We start from the raw sequence: 23,389 nt of genomic DNA on the forward strand, positions 1-23,389 counted from the left end.
CGGTTAATTATCATAGAGGGAAATTAGTTAAGAACACTCTTAGAACATAGAATTAGATTCTAAGAAAAACTTTTACCAAAAAATGACAAGTAATATTTATGGACGCTTGCATGCAAGTAATTTTATCATCAGTGACTAAGATTTTCCTGCTCTCCTGTCTCAAGCTCGTCAACAAATCAATTGATTTATATTCCGGGAAAGCAAGTAGATCCAATCCAATTGTCCAAATAATAGTACACCTCATACGCCTATCCTCTTAAAATAATAGTAAGTTTACCAACTATTTGGCCAAAATTATCCACTGTTGAAGCCCAAACAAACCACATTCTGTAATGAATTATCCCAAATACATTCTAGAAAATATGAAATGTAAATGAGGAATGTAACCTAACCTCTCCAAGCAGTCCTAGGCCTAATAGATGCGCTATCTTAGGACTAATATAGTACATATATATGTGCTATATTAGGCCTAGGAATGTTTAAGTCTGGTTTTTAGTTTGTTTCGACTCGACTCTGTAATAAGTAGAAAACGTAAACTTTTTGGTACCTAACAGTACACGTTGGTACGTGCTAGTATAAATAGTCGGCATAAGTACCATCGTTTCAGAGGGAAGATGTTGATCACAAAAGATGCTGATCTTTTATATATATATATATATATATATATATATATATATATATATATATATATATATATATATATATATATATATGAGCTATACATATGGTATAGGAGCTGGTAGTTTATTTTTAAATAAATTTGTTCACAAAAGATGAGTTTTGAATGAAGTTACATGGAAGCTGCAGTAACACTTGTTGCATGTCCCCCTAACATCTGCTCGCTTGACGTAACCTGTGAAAATGGATGAACTACACACATCTAATTCCTGTAGAACCTTCTGCGGTAAATGTGCTTCAAAATTTTCAAGAGAGCGACAGCTAGTACACTGTTGGAAATGATGTCTTTCAGTGCTGGTTCTTTTCACTCACACAAATTAATTTGTGTGAGTGAAAAGACTTTACAAATTACACTTTTCACTCACTAATTAATTCTAAATAATTAAATTTAACACAAATGCTTTGTGAGGATGCCTCTCAACTGTGGGAAATTGGTGAAACGTCCATTGGAAATGTTGCAAGGCAACATGGTGGTCTTCCTTTTCATGGCTTCTATTTTCCCAAGAACATCGAGGATGTCAACTCCTTTACAAAAATTGGTACAATTTGCATGTCAAATAAGTACAGCGTCGTAATTGGAATAACACCACACACACTGCTGAAATGCACACAAAATTCCCGTTAATATAAACGGTATTAAATTCACTGTTCCAATAGAAATTTAAATATTAATTGTGTATTCATTTTGTACTTAATTCTAAATAATTAAATTTAATTAACACAAATCTCATATGTGTTATTCCTATACTTTAATTCCTTCTGTCTCCGGTTTAGGTCTCACTCCAATACCTATTTCCTACATGTTTGTATACAAATTAAATCAACGAGGTTCAGAGTTACTCGCGTTTAACAAAATGAACATACAAATTTTATGTCTCAGTTTGTATATAATTTTTATCTGTGGTGTCGTGGACATAGCAAAAAAACACTGATCATTTTATGCGGAAAATCCATAGAGAAATATGAAATGAGGTGAACGTTTCGGCCCTGTTAAAGCCTTTGTCAACACCAGACTGACTAAGGAGAAGGGAGCAATTAAATTTCGCTCCCTTCTCCTTAGTCAGTCTGGTGTTGACAAAGGTTATAACAGAGCCGAAACGTTCACCTCATTTCATATTTCTCTGTGGATTTTCCGCTTATATATATATATATTATATGCATAACCAATTTCAATCGCATTTTACTATACTTTCTTTATATGTATAACCCTACTTAAATTATCATAATGGTGATGAATTGAGCAGTTTAAGACACACTGTGCTGGTGTCTACTCGTCTATCATCCAGTATTAAAACAACCGACATGAGATTTTTTTCTCTCCGTTTTGCCCTCTCTCTCTCTCTCCTTGTCTCTTCTTCTCAATTTCCTTCCTTCATTTCCCATCACTCCTGTCTTCCAATTCTACCTTTTCCTTCCCTTTTATCTCCTTAGGTTCTCTTCTCGTTCTTCCCAATATTCTTTCTCACATTATCAAGCCTGAGAGCTTCCCGGGTAATCCCAATTGCAGTGTCAGGCACCAGCAGCTCTGTGGCATAGCCCGTGTCACGAAGAGAAGGAGCCCGTGCCATGAAGTCGTGAAGAGGGGGGAGGAAGAGCCGGCGTCGTGAAGAGGGGGGGGAGGAGCCGGCGTCGTGAAGAGGGGGGGAGGAGGAGCCGGCGTCGTGAAGAGGGGGGGGGGAGGAGCCGGCGTCGTGAAGAGGGGGTGGGAGGAGCCGGCGTCGTGAAGAGGGGGGGGGGGAAGAGCCGGCGTTGTGAAGAGGGGGGGGAGGAGCCGGCGTCGTGAAGAGGGGGGGGAGGAGCCGGCGTCGTGAAGAGGGGGGGGGAGGAGCCGGCGTCGTGAAGAGGGGGGGGGAGGAGGAGCCGGCGTCGTGAAGAGGGGGGGAGGAGGAGCCGGCGTCGTGAAGAGGGGGGGGAGGAGCCGGCGTCGTGAAGAGGGGGGGGAGGAGCTAGCCTCGTGAACAGAGGGGAGGAGCCAGCGTCGTGAAGAGAGGGGAGGAGCCAGCGTCGTGAAGAGAGGGGAGGAGCCAGCGTCGTGAAGAGAGGGGAGGAGCCGGCGTCGTGAACAGAGGGGAGGAGCCAGCGTCGTGAAGAGAGGGGAGGAGCCAGCGTCGTGAACAGAGGGGAGGAGCCGGCGTCGTGAACAGAGGGGAGGAGCCGGCGTCGTGAACAGAGGGGAGGAGCCAGCGTCGTGAACAGAGGGGAGGAGCCAGCGTCGTGAACAGAGGGGAGGAGCCAGCGTCGTGAAGAGAGGGGAGGAGCCAGCGTCGTGAACAGAGGGGAGGAGCCAGCGTCGTGAAGAGAGGGGAGGAGCCAGCGTCGTGAAGAGAGGGGAGGAGCCAGTGTTGAGAAGAGAGAGAGAGAGAGAGAGAGAGAGAGAGAGAGAGAGAGAGAGAGAGAGAGAGAGAGAGAGAGAGAGAGAGAGAGAGAGAGAGAGAGAGAGAGAAAGGAGATAAGGAGGTGTAGTCAAGGATAGAATAGGAAAGCTAACTCGTCCGTAAGCTGCCGTCTCTTCCCATAAAAAAAGACTAACATTCCTGGTCTAATACAAAGGAAAGAAATACATAAGGTCTCTGTACCCGGCAGCTGATGGTCATGTATTTGACATTCTATATTTTGCACTTTCCATCCTTACTCGCCATTGGTTCAATACATACATTCACTAGGATCATTGAAGCCTCGAACTAGGGCTCATGGTTACCCGTGCTCATGGTTCTACCAACCGTACTATAAACACACTAAGATGTATAAGTAGTGCCTAAGTGGTGCCCAACTGACACTAACCATTCGCTAGGATAATAGAAGCCTCGAACTACGGTTGCAAATAGCGCGAGCTCATCTCTATACCGATTGCATCATGAGTACTCACAATGTGGTAACCTTAATGTGGCTCGCAGTTTTCCCACTATTGTCACTCTGTTCTGCAGGATGGACTGTGATAGGGTGGGGTATGACAGAGGGAGAGCATTTGTTCAAATGAACAAATCCACAGGGGCCGCAATGAGGATCGAACCTACGTCCGGGATAATCCCAGACGAGCCTTAGTCGACTGCGCCACATGGTCAAAAGAACTGCAACCGGGAGGATCCGTGTGAGTGCAATAGCACTCCCGGTTGCAATTCTTTAAATTAATGCAACTTGGCACCCCACAAGGAGGAGTACTAAGTCCTACCTTCTTTAATGTTCTAGTTAATGCCTCACTAAAATCAATCCCAACTTGTCCGGCAAACATCACTATTAGCTATCCAGATGACATCCTTGTACATACTAAAATCCACCGCGAAATGCAAACAATCATAAATTGTATACATACAGCTTGTGAGAGCCTTGGTCTTGTAATCCACTCTGCTAAAACTAAGGTATTTAACAGACAAATTGGCAATCGCAAAAGTGGACCACGAAAACTAAAGATAGATAGCATAACAAGAGACTTTGTCTCTTCTTTCAAATACCTTGGTGTCTCTGTCCTTTGTACAAAACTGCAGTCAATAAGTTACATCAACAATGTAGAGACAGACACAAGGCTCTCAAAACTGTAGTGGGGTACAGCCCTAAGTACGACGTTAATATTAGAATAGCAAAACTTATGTACTTAGCATATATAAGGTCTCTGATAGACCATCATGCACCAGTTTTAGTCCTGCAAAATGACAAAATTATTTCTAGACTGGAGGAAAATGCAGAATGAAGCATTCAGAATTATACTTGGCTGTCCTATAACTACTAAAGTTCTCAATATGCTGAAAGAATTAAATATCACTAACCTTCAAGATAGAATATTTGAAATCAATCTTAGGATGGAACTAAAGCTCTGCGTGATAACAAAAGTAACATTGTGTCAGTTGAACTGTTAGAACACATACGAAATGGAAACAGCAAGTCTAAATGGATTCAAAGAACTGCCATTCATATTAAAATGATGGGACTGCCCGATGTATATATAGATGAAAGAGTACAGCACTGCCTTCCACCCTGGCAGATAGTACCTTTTGACATCCTGACCCCTGCATACCCCACCAAGAAACTAATCACAAACAACCCTCATGCTCAGCTTGCTGCTAAATTAAGCACCATAGAACACATTCACAATATACAAACTAAAACCAATATCGCACAGATCATATACACTAACGGATCACTCAATACAGCTACAGGGAGGGCAGGAAGTGCTGTTATTGCTCATCAGCCCGATGGCAACACAGTTCAAAGGAATATAAGAGTAACTGGGCATTCACAATGCAAGCTGAATTGATAGCAATACTGGTAGCACTCGAAATTATTGACAACACTGAAGTATAAAAATATAAAAATGTTGTGGATTCCTCCTCACATTCCAACACTGAAGAAGACAGCTTAATTATTTATGACTCCCTTTCCTCACTACTAGCAATAAATAGTTTGCAATAAAGTAATAACGTGCTCGACTTAGATGCCAGACTTTGATATATAATAAGGGGGTACATATCAAAATGTTGGAGATTCCTTCTCACATTGTCCTGCAGGAACATGATAAAGATGACGCCCATGCTAAGGTTGCAGTAAATACATACAAGTGCTGAACGGAATCTTGAGTTATTAAATAGGTCCCTTAAAAGTGTCATTAGATGAGAACTCCTGGATGAATTTGAATAAAGCTGAGCAGTGCAAACTGGAACTAGCAGCTCCATTGTTCATTACAATGAAATGTGTTAAGTAAAACATGTGTATGGCGCAAGTAACAAAATCAGCAGACTAACAAACTTTGTCACAGCTCGAATAAGACTTTGCTACAAGTGTCTGGCAGTTCGGCTTGTATAGGGATCTAGATGGAATAAAGTGTAAAGTGTGTGAACAAAGACAGGGACACACTCGAACGCTATATCTTGGACTTTAGATTTATCTCTAAATGGCTCAATTTTACTTAACTCATGTTGTGTGAAATGGCAAACCATCTTATTACTTAGGATAAAATGCCAGCAATTCTTGCACTGTATCCAAATTTCGCTTCCAGTAGGTAAGCGACATGAGAGATTAAAAAACAAGTTGTGTATTGTGAAGACTAATAACAAACAGGAGCTCCCCTATGACTCTGTAATATCTCCATTGCTCAAACAATTATGTATTAGCGTTACCTATACATTAATGACCTACCATTAATGTATAATGATTTACTATAAATATATAGCTCTTGAAATAGAACATTCTCTGTAACTATCTGACATTGTAATTATAAGGTGTGAAGGATAGATGAATTTCCTACTGTAATAATCTCCGTTTAAGTCAGAAAAAAAACCTTTTGTGCTCTCTGTAATCCTTTTTGCGCTACTGCTCACAGGGTGAGTATGGGGTGCAAAATAAACTAGCCTTCTGCGGCGGCAACAATCAATGGTCGCGGCCTCGACTACCGGAATCAATGCCAAGCTAAATCATCCCCAGAGCCACCTATTTCATGTATGTGAATTCCCATATGCGACCCAACAGTGCGTGTGAGGTCAGCAACTGGAGGGTTTCGCGATAAATGATGGTAAGTGTGTGCGCGCTGTAAACACTCATTACCGTAATCAAGGAGGACGTACATGCACGCTGGTATGCGTGCATGTACGTCCATGTACGGTCTTGGTGATGATACGCATCACTACGGTAATGGAGTCCTTTTGAGCCTCCTAGAGAACGGGGTAGTCCACTTGAGGATATCGGTCTGCGTACCACCAAGTGGTATGAACAGTTGATTTTAAATTGTTGCCGCCGGAGGCTGCTAGTTTATTGTGCACCCCATACTCATCCTGTGAGCGGTAGCGCAAAAAGGATTACAGAGGGCACAAAAGGTCTTTATCAGACCTCAACTTAGATTATTACATACAAAATTTCATCTATCCTTCACATCTTATAATTACAATGTCAGCTAGTTCCAGAGAATGTTATATTTCAAGAGCTATATATTTACAGTAAGTCATTATACATGGTAGGTCTTATCGCTAATACATAATTGTTTGAGCAATCGAGATAACGGTCGATGGTAGCATCTTTCCTGGCAAGCTCCGAGCGTCTGTGATATTGGGTTGTTTATATGGTTTTCACGGGGTAAGAAGTCTGTCTGTCTCTCTCTTTCTCTTTAATCAGTCATGTCTCTTCTGACGCTTCTCTTCAGTTATTTTCCCGCCATGTATCTCCTCATTGGTCACCCTGGGGCTCTCTCTTTCCCTTCCGACCACCACCTTTCTATTTCCATCGTCCCCTTTCCCATCCTCATCCCCCCTCTCCCTAAGTCTTCCCTTCACTCCCATCTTCCCCTCACCACCCTAACCTCTCAGTCTTCCCTCCACCGTCATTTCCCCTCTTCTTTCTCCCCTCTAACCCCCATCCGCTCCCACAGTCTCCAGCACAACATCCTCCACACCCTCTGCCCCATCACCTCCCCCTCCTCCCCCCTCCACAACGCTGAGCATGTTCAGCCGTCGCGGACAGATACAATCTATGTGGAGCATCACTACGGGTCTTCGGACTTGGTTAACGCGCCAGCCCCTCCCCTGTAAGTCACGGAAGAGGGCAAGCAGCAGGTTTGGTGGGAAGGAATGGTGGGTGGGCAGGTGTGGTGGGCGCACAGGGGGAGAGCAGAGGGGGGAGGATGAGAACTGAAGAGAAATGAGGGTAGAGTGGCGAGGGAGAGGAAAAGGAGGAAGAAGAGGAAGAAAGTATAGAGACTGGAGTGGAAAAGGGATAAGTGAAAAAACTTAAGGTATAACCTTAAAAAAAGAGAGAAAGGCGGTGAAGAGGGAGCGAGAGAGTGGAAAAGAGGAAAGGAGCAAGGAGAGGAGAGAGAGAAAAGGGGTAAGGGAGGAGGGGGGGAGGTGTTAGGGAGGTAGAGAAGAGAGAAGGGGGGAGGGGCATTGGAAGGTATAGGAGGGCAGAGAGAGAGAGAGAGAGAGAGAGAGAGAGAGAGAGAGAGAGAGAGAGAGAGAGAGAGAGAGAGAGAGAGAGAGAACGCTCAAGCAGAAGGGATTGAGTCGTGATACAGAGCTTCGTGGGGTGTCTGGTCGCATCATTTGCTCGTTGTACACTCTGGCAATATTAACAGCGCATCATTACCGGGCAACAAGCGGCTCTTGTTCCAGTCGTAGCCACGCACCACCAGGAGGAGGAGGAGGAGGAGGGCTGCCAGGCCCTTTGTGCTCCTGGTCTTTATGAAGCTGAAAATCTGGTCTCATTAATAAGCATTTTGTTGTTTTGTTCACGCTTCCAGTACTGATTATTAGTAGCATTTTCTATGCACGTATTTGCATGGTTGCTTGTGTGTGTGTGTGTGTGTGTGTGTGTGTGTGTGTGTGTGTGTGTGTGTGTGTGTGTGTGTGTGTGTGTGTGTGTGTGTGTGTGTGTGTGTGCAAGCATGCTGCTGCTTTATTAACATAGAGGGAAGGGTAGAGGGGAAGGTGCCCAAGCTGACGGAGCTTTCAGGATGCTTGCATCTGTCCAACCTTATCTTCCTCGGAGGTCAGCGCGTCCTGACCTGATCGTCATGGTTATGTAAACTCCGATCAGGGGTCTGAAGGGGAGGGGGGAGGGTGGGTGGGTGGGACCAAGATGTTGTAAGAAGAATTACGCTATCTTAACAACATCACTTTCGCCCCAGAACGTGACGGCCCCTAGCCACACCTAGCTTGGAGGAGGATCTCTCTCTTTCTCTCTCACATCTATCCCTCGGAGGTGGCTTCCACAGCTTCCTCTTGTTGATCCAGTCATGCAGAGTTTGAATATTTTCTTATATTTCTTCGACTCCGTTCAGTTTCCAGATTCCTCCTCTGTCTTTTTGTCCTACTTTCTCTTAATATACAAAAGCTATTCATGTCCACCGTGTCTATTTTACCTTAGTATCTTGTATGTCTTGATCATATCCTCTCTCTTCTATTGGGTTGTTAGATTCAGTTCCTTTAATTGTGGCACTGATCACAGTGTTAATCTCTGGCCCTTTTAAATTTTGGTGTTGTGTTACAGCAGACGCCTGGATAGTGTGTTACAGCAGACGCCTGGATAGTGTGTTACAGCAGACGCCTGGACAGTGTGTTACAGCAGACGCCTGGATGGTGTGTTACAGCAGACGCCTGGACAGTGTGTTACAGCAGACGCCTGGATGGTGTGTTACAGCAGACGCCTGGACAGTGTGTTACAGCAGACGCCTGGACAGTGTGTTACAGCAGACGCCTGGACAGTGTGTTACAGCAGACGCCTGGATAGTGTGTTACAGCAGACGCCAGGACAGTGTGTTACAGCAGACGCCTGGACAGTGTGTTACAGCAGACGCCTGGATGGTGTGTTACAGCAGACGCCTGGACAGTGTGTTACAGCAGACGCCTGGATGGTGTGTTACAGCAGACGCCTGGACAGTGTGTTACAGCAGACGCCTGGACAGTGTGTTACAGCAGACGCCTGGACAGTGTGTTACAGCAGACGCCTGGACAGTGTGTTACAGCAGACGCCTGGACAGTGTGTTACAGCAGACGCCTGGACAGTGTGTTACAGCAGACGCCTGGATAGTGTGTTACAGCAGACGCCAGGACAGTGTGTTACAGCAGACGCCTGGACAGTGTGTTACAGCAGACGCCTGGATGGTGTGTTACAGCAGACGCCTGGACAGTGTGTTACAGCAGACGCCTGGACAGTGTGTTACAGCAGACGCCTGGACAGTGTGTTACAGCAGACGCCTGGACAGTGTGTTACAGCAGACGCCTGGACAGTGTGTTACAGCAGACGCCTGGACAGTGTGTTACAGCAGACGCCTGGACAGTGTGTTACAGCAGACGCCTGGATAGTGTGTTACAGCAGACGCCTGGATAGTGTGTTACAGCAGACGCCTGGATAGTGTGTTACAGCAGACGCCTGGACAGTGTGTTACAGCAGACGCCTGGACAGTGTGTTACAGCAGACGCCTGGACAGTGTGTTACAGCAGACGCCTGGACAGTGTGTTACAGCAGACGCCTGGATAGTGTGTTACAGCAGACGCCTGGACAGTGTGTTACAGCAGACGCCTGGACAGTGTGTTACAGCAGACGCCTGGATAGTGTGTTACAGCAGACGCCTGGACAGTGTGTTACAGCAGACGCCTGGACAGAGTGCTACAGCAGACGCCTGGATAGTGTGTTACAGCAGACGCCTGGACAGTGTGTTACAGCAGACGCCTGGACAGTGTGTTACAGCAGACGCCTGGACAGAGTGCTACAGCAGACGCCTGGATAGTGTGTTACAGCAGACGCCTGGACAGTGTGTTACAGCAGACGCCTGGACAGTGTGTTACAGCAGACGCCTGGACAGAGTGCTACAGCAGACGCCTGGATAGTGTGTTACAGCAGACGCCTGGACAGTGTGTTACAGCAGACGCCTGGACAGTGTGTTACAGCAGACGCCTGGATAGTGTGTTACAGCAGACGCCTGGATAGAGTGCTACAGCAGACGCCTGGACAGAGTGCTACAGCAGACGCCTGGACAGAGTGCTTCAGCAGACGCCTGGACAGAGTGCTACAGCAGACGCCTGGACAGTGTGTTACAGCAGACGCCTGGATAGTGTGTTACAGCAGACGCCTGGACAGAGTGCTACAGCAGACGCCTGGACAGAGTGCTACAGCAGACGCCTGGACAGAGTGCTACAGCAGACGCCTGGACAGAGTGCTACAGCAGACGCCTGGACAGAGTGCTACAGCAGACGCCTGGACAGAGTGCTACAGCAGACGCCTGGACAGAGTGCTACAGCAGACGCCTGGACAGAGTGCTACAGCAGACGCCTGGACAGAGTGCTACAGCAGACGCCTGGACAGAGTGCTACAGCAGACGCCTGGACAGAGCGCTACAGCAGACGCGTGGACAGAGTGTTACAGCAGACACCTAGATGAAGTTACTAAAGCATGAATACAAACATAGTCGACACAGGGCCAATTCATCATGATAAGGAAGACGAGGGCGATGATTGTGATGGTGATGATGATGATGATAAGGAGAATGATAAGGGTGGTTGATAGTGACCAAGATTTGACAAGGAATTTTTCGAACGCCCGGAGTCTCCAAGCAGGGCCAGGAGGGACGACACGGACACCCCCCCCCCCCCTTCCCCTGCCCAACCACTTGTGCTGGACGGTAGTGACAGTCTCGCTTCATGCAGGTCGGCGTTCAATCCCCGACCGTCCAAGTGGTTGGGCACCAATCCTTCCCCAACTGTCTCATCCCAAATCCTTATCCTGATCCCTTCCCAGTGCTATATAGTCGTAATGGCCCGGCGCGTTCCTCTGATAATTCCCTTCCCCTCTCCCCACCCCACGCCCCCTCTCGTGGTCACTGCCTGAGCAAGCATTTTTATTATTATTATTATTATTATTATTATTATTATTATTATTATTATTATTATTATTATTATTTTCTACCACAGACGTGGCCACACATTTACAATGCTAACCACCATATATACATTTTCTTCTGTCCTCCATGGACAGGGTTAGAGATGTGTTAAACATAGAGTTCAGGGGTTTATTGAACAATCAACCACAGAAGGTGATTCGGTACTTTTAAAATGCTAAGCTAACCTACATACGTAAATACATAGATACACAGATTTACGTATGCCCTACATAAAGTGTTCGATGTGTCATTAATGTGCATTTACAAAGGTGAAATGCAATTCTGATCAGCTTCCATATGTACTTTATACACATATATATACATACACACACATATATACGTACATATACATATATACATGCATATATACACACACATGCATTCATACATTTGTCAAGCATTGTTAGGTAAGATAGCGCATCACTGTAAACCACGAATGAATCAGTGACGCGAATCTTGACACACTGCGCCTGGTTGGACATCGCTGGACGATCGTAAGATATAGGTTTCAACGCTACACTTAATGGGAAAACACTTGAGGTTTTCACTTAATCGGATCAGATCCTATTACGTCTATTCCTGCTTTTAATGCTTTCCTGAAATAATCATTGAATGTGTTTGTATTACGCTACAGTAAGTTTCTTCTAACCAAAAAAGGGTTATAGATTGGCTGGTCCGTTACGCAAGAGACTGTACAGCACGCTATTTCTTACAGAAATCATGTACCGGGATGTGTAATGAGGGTAAGGGGGAGGGGGGAGGTTTCAGGAGGAGAGTGCCGGCTGTAACACTGTAACTCGTGTCTGGTGTGTTATACAGTGACGTCCTCCTGTATGTCTTAATACCACGAGTATAACTGCTTAATTGTTACGTGATATGGTATTCTGTACTTTGTCCCTCGCCAACCTTGCCCGTCTCTTCTATGTATCTCCCCACTCATCTCTCTCTCTCTCTCTGTCTAATTCTTCTGCACTTTCACAAACACACACACACACACATCTATACCCTCTCTCAGAGGGTATAGATTCGTTCCTCTCAATGTTTGCCGATGATGCAAAAATTATGAGGAGGATTGAAACAGAGGATGATAGTAGGAGGTTACAAGATGACCTAGACAGACTGAGTGAAGGGTCCAACAAATGGCTGTTGAAGTTCAACCCGAGTAAATGCAAAGTATTGAAACTAGGCAGTGGAAACAGGAGGCCAGACACAGGATACAGAATAGGAGATGAAGTACTTAATGAAATGGACAGAGGAAGATCTAGGAGTTGATATCACATCAAACCTGTCTCCTGAAGCCCACATAAAAAGAATAACGTCTGCGGCATATGCGAGGCTGGCTAACATCAGAACAGCGTTCAGGAACCTGTGTAAGGAATCATTCAGAATCTTGTACACCACATATGTGAGACCAATCTTGGAGTATGCGGCCCCAGCATGCAGCCCGTACCTTGTCAAGCACAAGACGAAGCTGGAAAAAGTTCAAAGGTATGCTACTAGACTAGTCCCAGAACTAAGAGGCATGAGTTATGAGGAAAGGCTGCGGGAAATGCACCTCACGACACTGGAAGACAGAAGAGTAAGGGGGGGACATGATCACAACCTGCAAAATCCTCAGGTAAACAAGGATAAACTATTCAACACTGGCGGGACGCGAACAAGGGGACACAGGTGTAAACCGAGTACCCACATGAGCCACAGGGACGTTAGAAGGAACTTTTTCAGTGTCAGAGTAGTTAACAGATGGAATGCATTAGGCAGTGATGTGGTGGAGGCTGACTCCATACACAGTTTTAAATGTAGATATGATAGAGCGCAGTAGGCTCAGGAACCTGTACACCAGTTGATTGACAGTTGAGAGGTGAGACCAAAGAGCCAAAGCTCAACCCCCGCAAGCACAAATAGGTGAGTACAAATAGGCGAGTACACACACACACACACGGATTCAGGAAGGGTAAATCTTGCCTGATTGGCTTAATAGAATTTGTCACGACCAGGTGACAAAGATTAAGCAAGAAAGAGAAGGATGGGCGGACTGCATTTTCTTGGGTTGTCAAAAAGCCTTTGACACAGTACCGCATAAGAGGCTGCTACATAAGCTGGAGAGACAGGCAGGTGTAGCTGGTAAGGTGCTCCAGTGGATAAGGGAGTACCTAAGCAATAGGAAGCATAGAGTTACGGTGAGGGGTGAGACCTCGGATTGGTGTGAAGTGTCCAGTGGAGTCCCGCCGGGCTCTGTACTCGGTCCTATCTTGTTTCTGATATATGTAAATGATCTCCCGGAGGGTATAGATTCATTTCTCTCAATGTTTGCGGACGATGCCAAAATTATGAGAAGGATTAAGACAGAGGAGGACTGCTTGAGGCTTCAAGAAGACCTAGACAAGCTGAAGGAATGGTCGAACAAATGGTTGTTATTGTTTAACCCAAGCAAATGTAATGCAATGAAGATAGGCGTAGGGAACAGGAGGCCAGATACTAGATATAATCTGGGAGAGGAAATTCTTCATGAGTCAGAGAGAGAAAAAGACTTTGAGTTGACATCACGCCAGACCTGTCTCCTGCAGCCCATATCAAGAGGATAACATCAGCGGCATATGCCTGGCTGCCCAACATAACGGCATTCAGAAACTTGTGTAAGGAATCATTCAGAACTTTGTATACCACATATGTCAGGCCAATCCTGGAGTATGCAGCCCCAGCATGGCGTCCATATCTAGTCAAGGATAAGACCAAACTGGAAAAGGTTCAAAGGTTTGCCACCAGACTAGCACCCGAGCTGAGAGGTATGAGCTACGAGAAGAGGCTACGGGAATTAAACCTCACTTCGCTGGAAGACAGAATAGTTGGGGGGGACGTGATCACCACATTCAAGATTCTCAAGGGAATTGATAGGGTAGATAAAGACAGGCTATTTAAGACAAGGGGCACATGCACTAGGGGACACAGGTGGAAACTGAGTGCCCAAATGAGCCAGAGATATGAGAAAGAACTTTTTTAGTGTCAGAGTGGTTGAGAAATGGAATGCATTAGAAGTGATGTGGTGGAGGCTGACTCCATACACAGTTTCAAGTGTAGATATGATAGAGCCCAATAGGCTCAAGAACCTGTACACCTGTTGATTGACGGTTGAGAGGCGGGATCAAAGAGCCAGAGCTCAACCCCCGCAAGCACAATTAGGTGAGTACACACACACACAATAACAAGTAAAATAGCGAGGATCTAAATGCCAATTTCCATGGAGTGATCACAGCTCAGCCAGCCCAGTGACTGTGGAGAAATGCCCGACAAACCACTGGAACATTATCTAACACAATGCAGAGTTAAAACCCCATTATGAATTCAACTTACATTCAACAGAGCAGAAGTTGTTAAACACATGGGGCAAAATCTTACTGAATCGACCATACGAGTCATAAATTTTCATACTCCGATTAAGTAAAACAAAACCAAGCCACACTTAGTGGGGCAGCCACAAGCTCAGGACCCGTGCAGAAATGTCCCTGGGGAAAAAATCTCGCAGTGCTGGAAGAGGAGGTAACCCTATCTTGAGATGATTTCGGGGCTTTTTAGTGTCCCCGCGGCCCGGTCCTCGACCAGGTCTCCACTCCCAGGAAGCAGCCCGTGACAGCTGACTAACACCTAGGTACCTATTTTACTGCTAGGTAACAGGAGCATAGGGTGAACGAAACTGCCCATTGTTTCTCGCCGGCGCCTGGGATCGAACCCCGGACCACAGGATCACAAGTCCAGCGTGCTGTCCGCTCGGCCGACCGGCTCCCATCTCGTCTCTCGTCTCGACCCTAGACGAGAGCCTGGTATATTGAGGTATCAACGGGAGACTTAAGGAAACAACTGGCATCACTAGACATAACTGAAGCTATTGAACCCATCAACATTATCACCATGAAAGTTAAAAGCAGCAGCACCGACCCCCCCCCCCCCCCTCCAAAAAAAATAATTCTAGCATTGATCTTTAATTAATAACTCACAACGGGAGAATATCCAAGATGCTCGAAGAAGGCCAATGTGGTACCAACTTACAAGAAAGGAGGCAGCGAGAAAAGGCACTTAACTTCAGGTCAGGGTCATTGACGAGCATCTCCTGCAAATTACTTTAAACAATAACGCGAATTAGACGAGTTACACACATGGAGGTAATTAATTATGTATACATCAACATGACTAAGGAAGGGAAATCATGCCTAACAAACCTAGTGGAGTTCTATGATAAAGTTCCGAAAGTAAGGCGAGAGAGAGAAGAATGGGCCGATTTTGTATTTCTAAACTGGCAAAAAGCCAGTTACCTCACAACTTACCTCCTCACTCCTCACCACTACTCCTACAACTACCTCATCACCCATTACCTCACAAGAGTGAGGTTATGTGTCAAACACCACCGCCACCACGCTATGAAAACGCCACCACGCTATGATAACGCCACCACGCTATGATAACGCCATTACACTATGTAAACGCCACCAAATTACAGCCCCACTCCTGTGCCAGGTAAGTCCACTACGGGTTCACCTTAGCCCGTGCTACTTGGAGCGTTTTATTCCGAGGACCTTAATCTAAAACGTATGTAAACGCCATCACAATATATGAGCACAAAAAAAAAAAAAAAAAAAAAAAAAAACACACTGACAGACCAGAGGCCCGGCCACCTGCACCATGTTGCACAACGTGCAACAACTTCGCCTCCGAGAGGACCTCGTTCTCACCACGGTTGAGATCTTTGAAAAGGTCTCTACCATCGGAAATGTCTCACCGGCTGACATCCGGGAGACCAGAGAAAGTGTTCACCTCCTCTGGTCTCCAGCGACAATGATCTCGAGAAGCTATTCGCCGTAATAACGTGCTTGTCTTGGAAGCTAGACGTAGATATGTAAGAATACTTAGCAAGAGGGTAAATATAAAAATGTTGTGGATTCCTTCTCACATTGGCCTGCAGGAACATGACAAAGTTGACGCCCTTGCTAAGGCTGCAGTAAATAAAGACAGTATTGAATGGAATCTTGAGTTATCAAATAGGTCCCTTAAAAGTGTCATTAGACGAGAACTCCTAGATGGATTTGAAGAAAGTAGAACAGTGCAAACTGGAACTAGTAGGTCCATTGTTCATCACAATGAAATGTGTGAAGTAAAACATGTGTATGGGGCAAGTAACAAAGTCAGTAGACTAACAGATATTGTCACAGCTCGTATAAGACTTGGCTACAAGTATCTCTGGCAGTTCGGCTTGTATAGGGATCTAGATGAAGTAAAGTGTAAAGTGTGTGGACATAGGCAAGGACACACACTCGAACACTATATCTTGGATTGTTGTAAAATTGAGCCTTTTAGAGATAAATCTAAGCTCACTCTGTATGATATGGCAACCTATCTTATTACCATGGATAAATTACCTGAAATCCTTGCACTGTACCCACATTTTGCTTCCAGTAGATGAACGACTTATGAGATTCAGAAACAAGTAGTGTATTGTGAGGACTAATAATAAACAGAAGCTCCCCTATGACTAATATCCCCATTGGCCAAACTATTATGTATTAACGACAAGACCTACCATTAATGTATGATGACTTACTGTAAATATGTAGCTCTTGTAATAGCACTTTCTCTGTAACTAGCTGACATTGTATCTATAAGGTGTGAAGGATTGAAGAAATTGTTTATGTAATAATCTAAGATTAGGTCTGATAAAGACCTTTTGTGCCCTCTGTAATGCTTTTGCGTTACCACTCACAGGATGAGTATGGGGTGCACAATAAACTAGCCGCCTTCGGCGGAAACAACCCTGGAAACACAAACCGAAACTGTCTCTATTTTCCGCTTGTTACAACTTGTAATAAAGTTGTTACATCTTGGCTTAACGTGTTTAAGAAGTATTAGAACGTTGTTACAACTTGCTATATTGGGTGTTTTAACTTGTTAGGAGGTGTTAAAACTTGTTCGAACGTTGTACCAACGTCGTAGTTTCGGTGTGTGTTTGCTGGGAATCAATATTCGCCGCCTCCACCACTACCATCCCAGCCCGTCCTCATGAGGTTTCACAACGTCAAGAACATGATTAATTTAAAGTGCCCTTATCCTAACCTACCTGAGGACCCAAAACTGAAAACGGGACAGTACGTCACTTTCGCGAGTCGCTTCCATTTTCTAGTACGACAATTTTTTGCCTTGAGTAACGCAGACGAGCGAACAGCAAAGTTCTTTGTAGGAGGACAGATTGACCACCCTGCTAGACGCCGACGTCACCCTTACTCCTCCACGACGCTACCTGACGGACAAGACTGTGTTTGCCAGATACATCAGCGCATGGATCTCTGCTCGCAGCGACGACGACATCCTCGCCAGCATCAGTGCCCTGAACACGACGCTGACCGCGGCAGTGTCCAAGACCAGCACCAACTGCTACGACACCCGGAGACCCACACTGAAGATGACCTTCACCACGGCCACCGCAGCGACCCACGCCGTGGAACACGGACTTAAGTGAGCCAAAATCACAATTCCACCTGCCTAAGTGACCAAGGAACAATACACGGACCTCCGCCAGTACTTCAATTGCTACCAGTTCTCCCACTACACCAGGAAGTGCAGAAATGCAGTATCGGCGCCCAGGAGCACCACTACACAGCCTGCACATCCTTCCAACGACGCTGCTTATTCTGCAATTGCCCACACACTGCAGTTTCACCTGACTGTTTCCACCGGCCGGAGGAAATAAAAAAGATGACGGCAAACACTACCTCACCTCAGCCAGCCAACCCGCCTACGTCCGTTTTTCCGGCCTGGGGAAGCTGCTGCTACCACACCACTGCCTGCCCTGGAAACACAAACCGAAACTGTCTATTATCCGCTTGTTACAACTTGGCTTAACGTGTTTATGACGTATTAGACCGTTGTTACAACTTACTATATTGGTTGTTATAATTGGTTAGATGTTAAAACTTGTTCGAACGTTGTACCAACGTCGTAGTTTCGGTGTGTTTGGCGAGTGGTCCCTCGCTCCATTGCTATTGGCTTGTACTGTGCACCCCCCCTTCCCAGTCCCATCCCAAATCCTTACCTTGACGCCTTCCCGGTGCTATATAGTCGTAATGAAAAGGCGCTTTCTCCTTATAGTTCCCTCAGTTCAAAGAGCGTCCACCCGTCCAAAGAGCGTCCACCCGTCCAAAGAGCCTCCACTATTCATGCCCGTGCTACCTTTTGGGTGACTTAATCTTTATCAATCAATCAATCAATATGAACACCATCACGACATTGGACACCACCACACTGTGTGAAGACCATCACGCTATGTGAAACCGTCACCTTGGCCTGCAAACACAACCACAGCATTCCCTGCAAACACGGCAACCACACTACCACAATATCCATCTACGACAACTATCACACCATGTCCTTCAACCACAGCTATACCACACCAGGTCCTCCAACCACAGCTATACCACACCAGGTCCTCCAACCACAGCTATACCACACCAGGTCCTCCAACCACAGCTATACCACACCAGGTCCTCCAACCACACCATCACCCAGCAACAAGGACCGACCAGCAACAGGGGGGACACAAGCAGAACACCAAGGTGGTCTGACGACGCCATCCATCAACAAGAAGTAATCAAGAGCGGGGGAATATTTTAATATGACTCTACAAGAATGTGTTTAAGACGCCACCAGAGACGGGCGGGTGGATGGGGACATAAACCACGATGTTAAGGTGGGAAGAGAGAGAGGAGACAGGGGAGAGGGGAGAAGGAAATAAACGAGAAGAGAACTGAAATTGGAATGAGAAAAGAGAAGGGGGAGGGATAGAAGGGAGAAGAGAAGGAGAGGGAGGTGGAACTGGTGATAGTATTGGTGGGGATGGGGGGGAGGAGGGAAAGGGAATTGCAAAAGATCTGCGAATGGGAAAACGGTGATGGACTTGAATAAGCAAAAGAAAGTGGTAATGATAATGAGGATAGTGAACGGTGATGATAATGAAGGCAACAGGTAGTAGTGATGACTGTGACGGCTGCTCTGGCCTAGGTCTGGCGTTATCGCCGCCCAACGAACAAAAGCATATTGGGTTTAAACAAAACAAAAATAACAAAAACACAAGACAAAAACAGAAGAGACGACGCTAATGAATCAAATTAAAAAAAAGAGCAAAAAAATGCATAGCCAAAAATATATAAGCAAAGAGAAAGCAAACTAAACAGAAAATTACAAACAAAACAAACTAATGCAATACAGACCCCCTTAAAAAAATGAATAGCCAAAAATATTTAAACAGAGAAAAAGCAGACTGATCCCTGTCTATAGGAGAGAATGTCTTCCTGTCTGCCTGCTCGTTGATATGTTTTTCTGTTCAAGTTTGGAGAGCGGACGCTTGGATGAAGCCTCATCTAACTCTTCAGGAAGATTGATGAGGGGGCAGTGACCAACATGTGCAGGTCAGCGTCGGTTCCATTGCTCGAACTGAAAGGTCAGCATGCCCCATTATATATATATATATATATATATATATATATATATATATATATATATATATATATATATATATAAATATATAAATATATATATATATATATATATAAATATATATATATAAATATATATATATATATATATATATATAAATATATAAATATATATATATATATATATATATATGCGAACAAGCCTGAATGGTCCCCATGACTATATGCAACTGAAAACTCTCACCCCAGAAGTGACTCGAACCCATACTGCCAGGAGCAACGCAACTGGTATGTACAGGACGCCTTAATCCACTTTACCATCTCGACTGGACATAAGGAGGTGATAGCCGAAGCTATTTGAATCCACCAAGTGGATTAAGGCATCCTGTACATACCAGTTGCGTTGCTCCTGGCAGTATGGGTTCGAGTCACTTCTGGGGTGTGAGTTTTCAGTTGCATATAGTCATGGGGACCATTCAGGCTTGTTCGCATTTGTGTTCCTCACGTGTGCCCCAAAGAATGAGGTGATTTGATGAAATGCTATGCCCAAGATTATCATCCGGGTGCCGGCGGGGGGAGGGGGGGGGGGGGGGTTCAAATAGCTTCGGCTATCACTTCCTTATGTCCAGTCGAGATGGTCAAGTCCTCCGCCCTCCTATTTAATTCCCTTCCCTTCCCCTTATATGCCCGATTATATACCATGGTTCCCCTTTTGCTTCTCATGTTTTTCCTTTTGGACTGGGATAAACTTGATTACCGCCTCCTGACACTTGTGTGTGTACTACCTAATTGCCCTCGCCTAGTTGTGCTTGCCAAACAAAAGTTTGGCAAAGAGCCAAACCAAAGCTCTGGCTCTTTGGTCCCGCCTCTCAACCGTCAATCAACTGGTGTACAGATTCCTGAGCCTATTGGGCTCTATCATATCTACATTTGAAACTGTGTATGGAGTCTGCCTTGATCACATCACTGTCTAATGCATTCTACTTGTTAACTACTCTGACACTGAAAAATCTTTCTAATGTTTCTTCTAGAGTGCGTGTCTGTAATGTGTGTGTGTCAGTAATATACAGGTCTGGAAGGAATCAGAGGCTCTGCAGGAAACTAGTAAAAGTATGTATGTAAGGAATGACTGCAGGAAAAGGAGTCAAACGGAACAGTTCTGTTTCCTGAAGACCCCACCCGCCAAACATACACCGAAACTACGACGTTGGTACAACGTTCGAACAAGTTTTAACACCTCCTAACCAGTTATAACAACCAATATATCAAGTTGTAACAACGTTCTAATTCGTCATAAACACGTTAAGCCAAGACGTAACAACTTTATTACAAGCTGTAACAAGCGGAAAATAGAGACAGTTTCGATTTGTGTTTTCAGGTCACTAGATTCAACCATACTTGGACACCTCCCCCCCCCCCCAACAATTCCAAAGCAAAAGTTCATCACTTGCAATAATCATCACCCTCCGGGTCGCTGGAGCACGAAATCCCCCTTCCTCCCCATCATCCATGACCACTGAAATTGGGAATTCCACGGGAACAGAAAAGTCAGAAATGCGTCCGTCTGCCGAGAGGGGAATTTGAATTAGCGGCAGTAATTAATCTTCCGTTCCCATAGAGCAGTCTCGCCTCTCGGAGAGATATATGACTTGCTATGAGCTCCAGCAGGGTAAGGAGAAGCGAGCCATAGCCGCCAGGGGGTAAACGTCAGTGAGTGGGGGAAGGTATATGGGGTGAGACAGCCAAAACCACACTGAAGGGGATGTATATCACTGAACAGAATTCACCTTTTATACATGTAAACAGTACTGTTCAGGGGGCGTATGTCAGCAAAAGATGGGTGTAGGGGAAATAGGGCTATAAGGGAAAGGAAGGAAAATGGGAGGAGAGGGGGGAGGTGCAGTGAAGCAAGGGAAGAGGGCCGTAGAGAGGGTGTATGCGGCTCAGCATACTCTGATTTACGACCGAATATATCACGACCCAGCAGAGGAGCTGCTGTCAGGGGCGGCCACGTTCCTCACACGGTCCGCTGCCTGACTGGACTTTGCCAGTCCTTGGTTGAGTCTTCCATTTGGACTGTCGTAGCCACCCAACGGCGAGCTTCCTGGAGTACCAGTCGAGTACCGACTCCAGTAGAGCTTAGATTTAAACATGAATATCTGCTCGTTGCTTTCAGCAAGTCGGTGACTGTGGTATTAGGTACTAGGACCACCTGCTAGAGAACGTGACAAGGGCCACTGATAAGAGGGTCAACCAGCGCTCGCGGGAACGCAGAGGACTTGTGTTAAATTGGTCTGACACAACTTGGTCCAGCACACACTGGTCTGACAACTTTGTATGCTCCAATTTGAACTAACCCGGCGAGCTATCTGTGACTATAAGTCCCACGAGTGTGTGTGACTGAGTGTGGTCACCAGGATACAAGACGTTAGAAATAACCTTATCTACTCTATTCACCATTTTTTTTAACTGTTAATTAACTTGCTTAAACTCTAAAAGGCTCCTCATGGGTCATATCATACAGATGACGCAACATAAGAGTGCGTCCAAATTAACACTAACTTCTGCATGGGATTAATTGAGCTTGGTTGTTAAATTCTCAACGTCTTGCAAGGACAACGTCTTGCAAGTGCAGAAGACGTGTACGCGGCTCGGAGGTCCGCCTCCCACAGAGCGAGCTTGTAGTCTGACAGAACATATCAAGATGGCCACATATAAGGCGGGGCCTGACGGTGAAATTTCTTTTGCGAAGCAAGAGGTGATAGATTCATTTTCTCCGAATCTGACAGGGGGTACAACGAAAGATCTTGCGTGTGCAAAAGTGTGCAAAATTGTGCGTTTGTTTGCCAAAAGATAATGTTTGTTTATAGTTTGAGTTTTTTTGTAGTGTATGTTTGTTTGTGTGGAGTGGGGTCTTTGTTTATTAAGAGGGCATGTTTGTTTATTATGAGTGTGTTTGTTCATTGGGAGTGTGCATGCGCTTAGTTATCAGAAGTGTGTGTTTGTTCGCTATAAGAGTGTGTTTGTTAAGAGAATGAATACACAAAGATCACGATAAGGTGGACACCTAGGAGTTAACCGCTTACTTTGATGGAAGGGAGGAGTAGAACAACAGAAGTACACAGATGTATGTGGATACATCAGGCTTGGATACCCCATGTGCATGGGAAATAGGTTCACAAGGTCCAGAAGATGAGAGGAAATGTCAGCACTGTGGAGAAATGCCCGACAGACCACTGGAACATTATCTAACAGTGCACAGTTACAAACCCATTAAGATTTCAACTTAGATTCAAAAGAGCAGAAGAATTCGTTAAACACTTGGGACAAAATCTAACTGAAGCGACCATACGAGTCATAAATACTCATATTCCGCCTAAGTAAAACAGAAACAAGTAACACTTAGTGGGCCAGCTAGAGGCTTATTGCCTGCCCAGGAATATCCCTACCCCCCCCTTTCCCCCCAAAAAAAAATTACGAGTCAAAACTCTAGAGCAGGTTGGGACTCGAACCAGCGTCCTGGGTCACCTTAGACACATGTCTTAACCCACTAGACCAAGATACGGTTAGAACTTACATTACTGAATATAATGTAGTAAAAAGTTGAACACTGAACCACACCGATGGTGATTAAAGTGCTCTCAGCAAGCATATATGCAGGAATCTTCAGCGACATAGCACGGGAGGGTGGGGTGGGGGGGGGGTATATGGTATACCTAAGACCATTGATTCGAACAGAAACGAGTGGTGCGAGGTATAACTGGAATAGCCCAGACATTCACCAGTCCAATTGTATCGGGCAAGTCTGTTTAGCATGGGGCGAGGACTACTTTGTATATTAGCTAATGTGAGGCTTGGAAGCCAGCAAATAGCTTAGTAGCTA

This window comes from Procambarus clarkii, chromosome 47, assembly GCF_040958095.1.
Source record: "Procambarus clarkii isolate CNS0578487 chromosome 47, FALCON_Pclarkii_2.0, whole genome shotgun sequence".
NCBI lineage: Eukaryota > Metazoa > Arthropoda > Malacostraca > Decapoda > Cambaridae > Procambarus > Procambarus clarkii.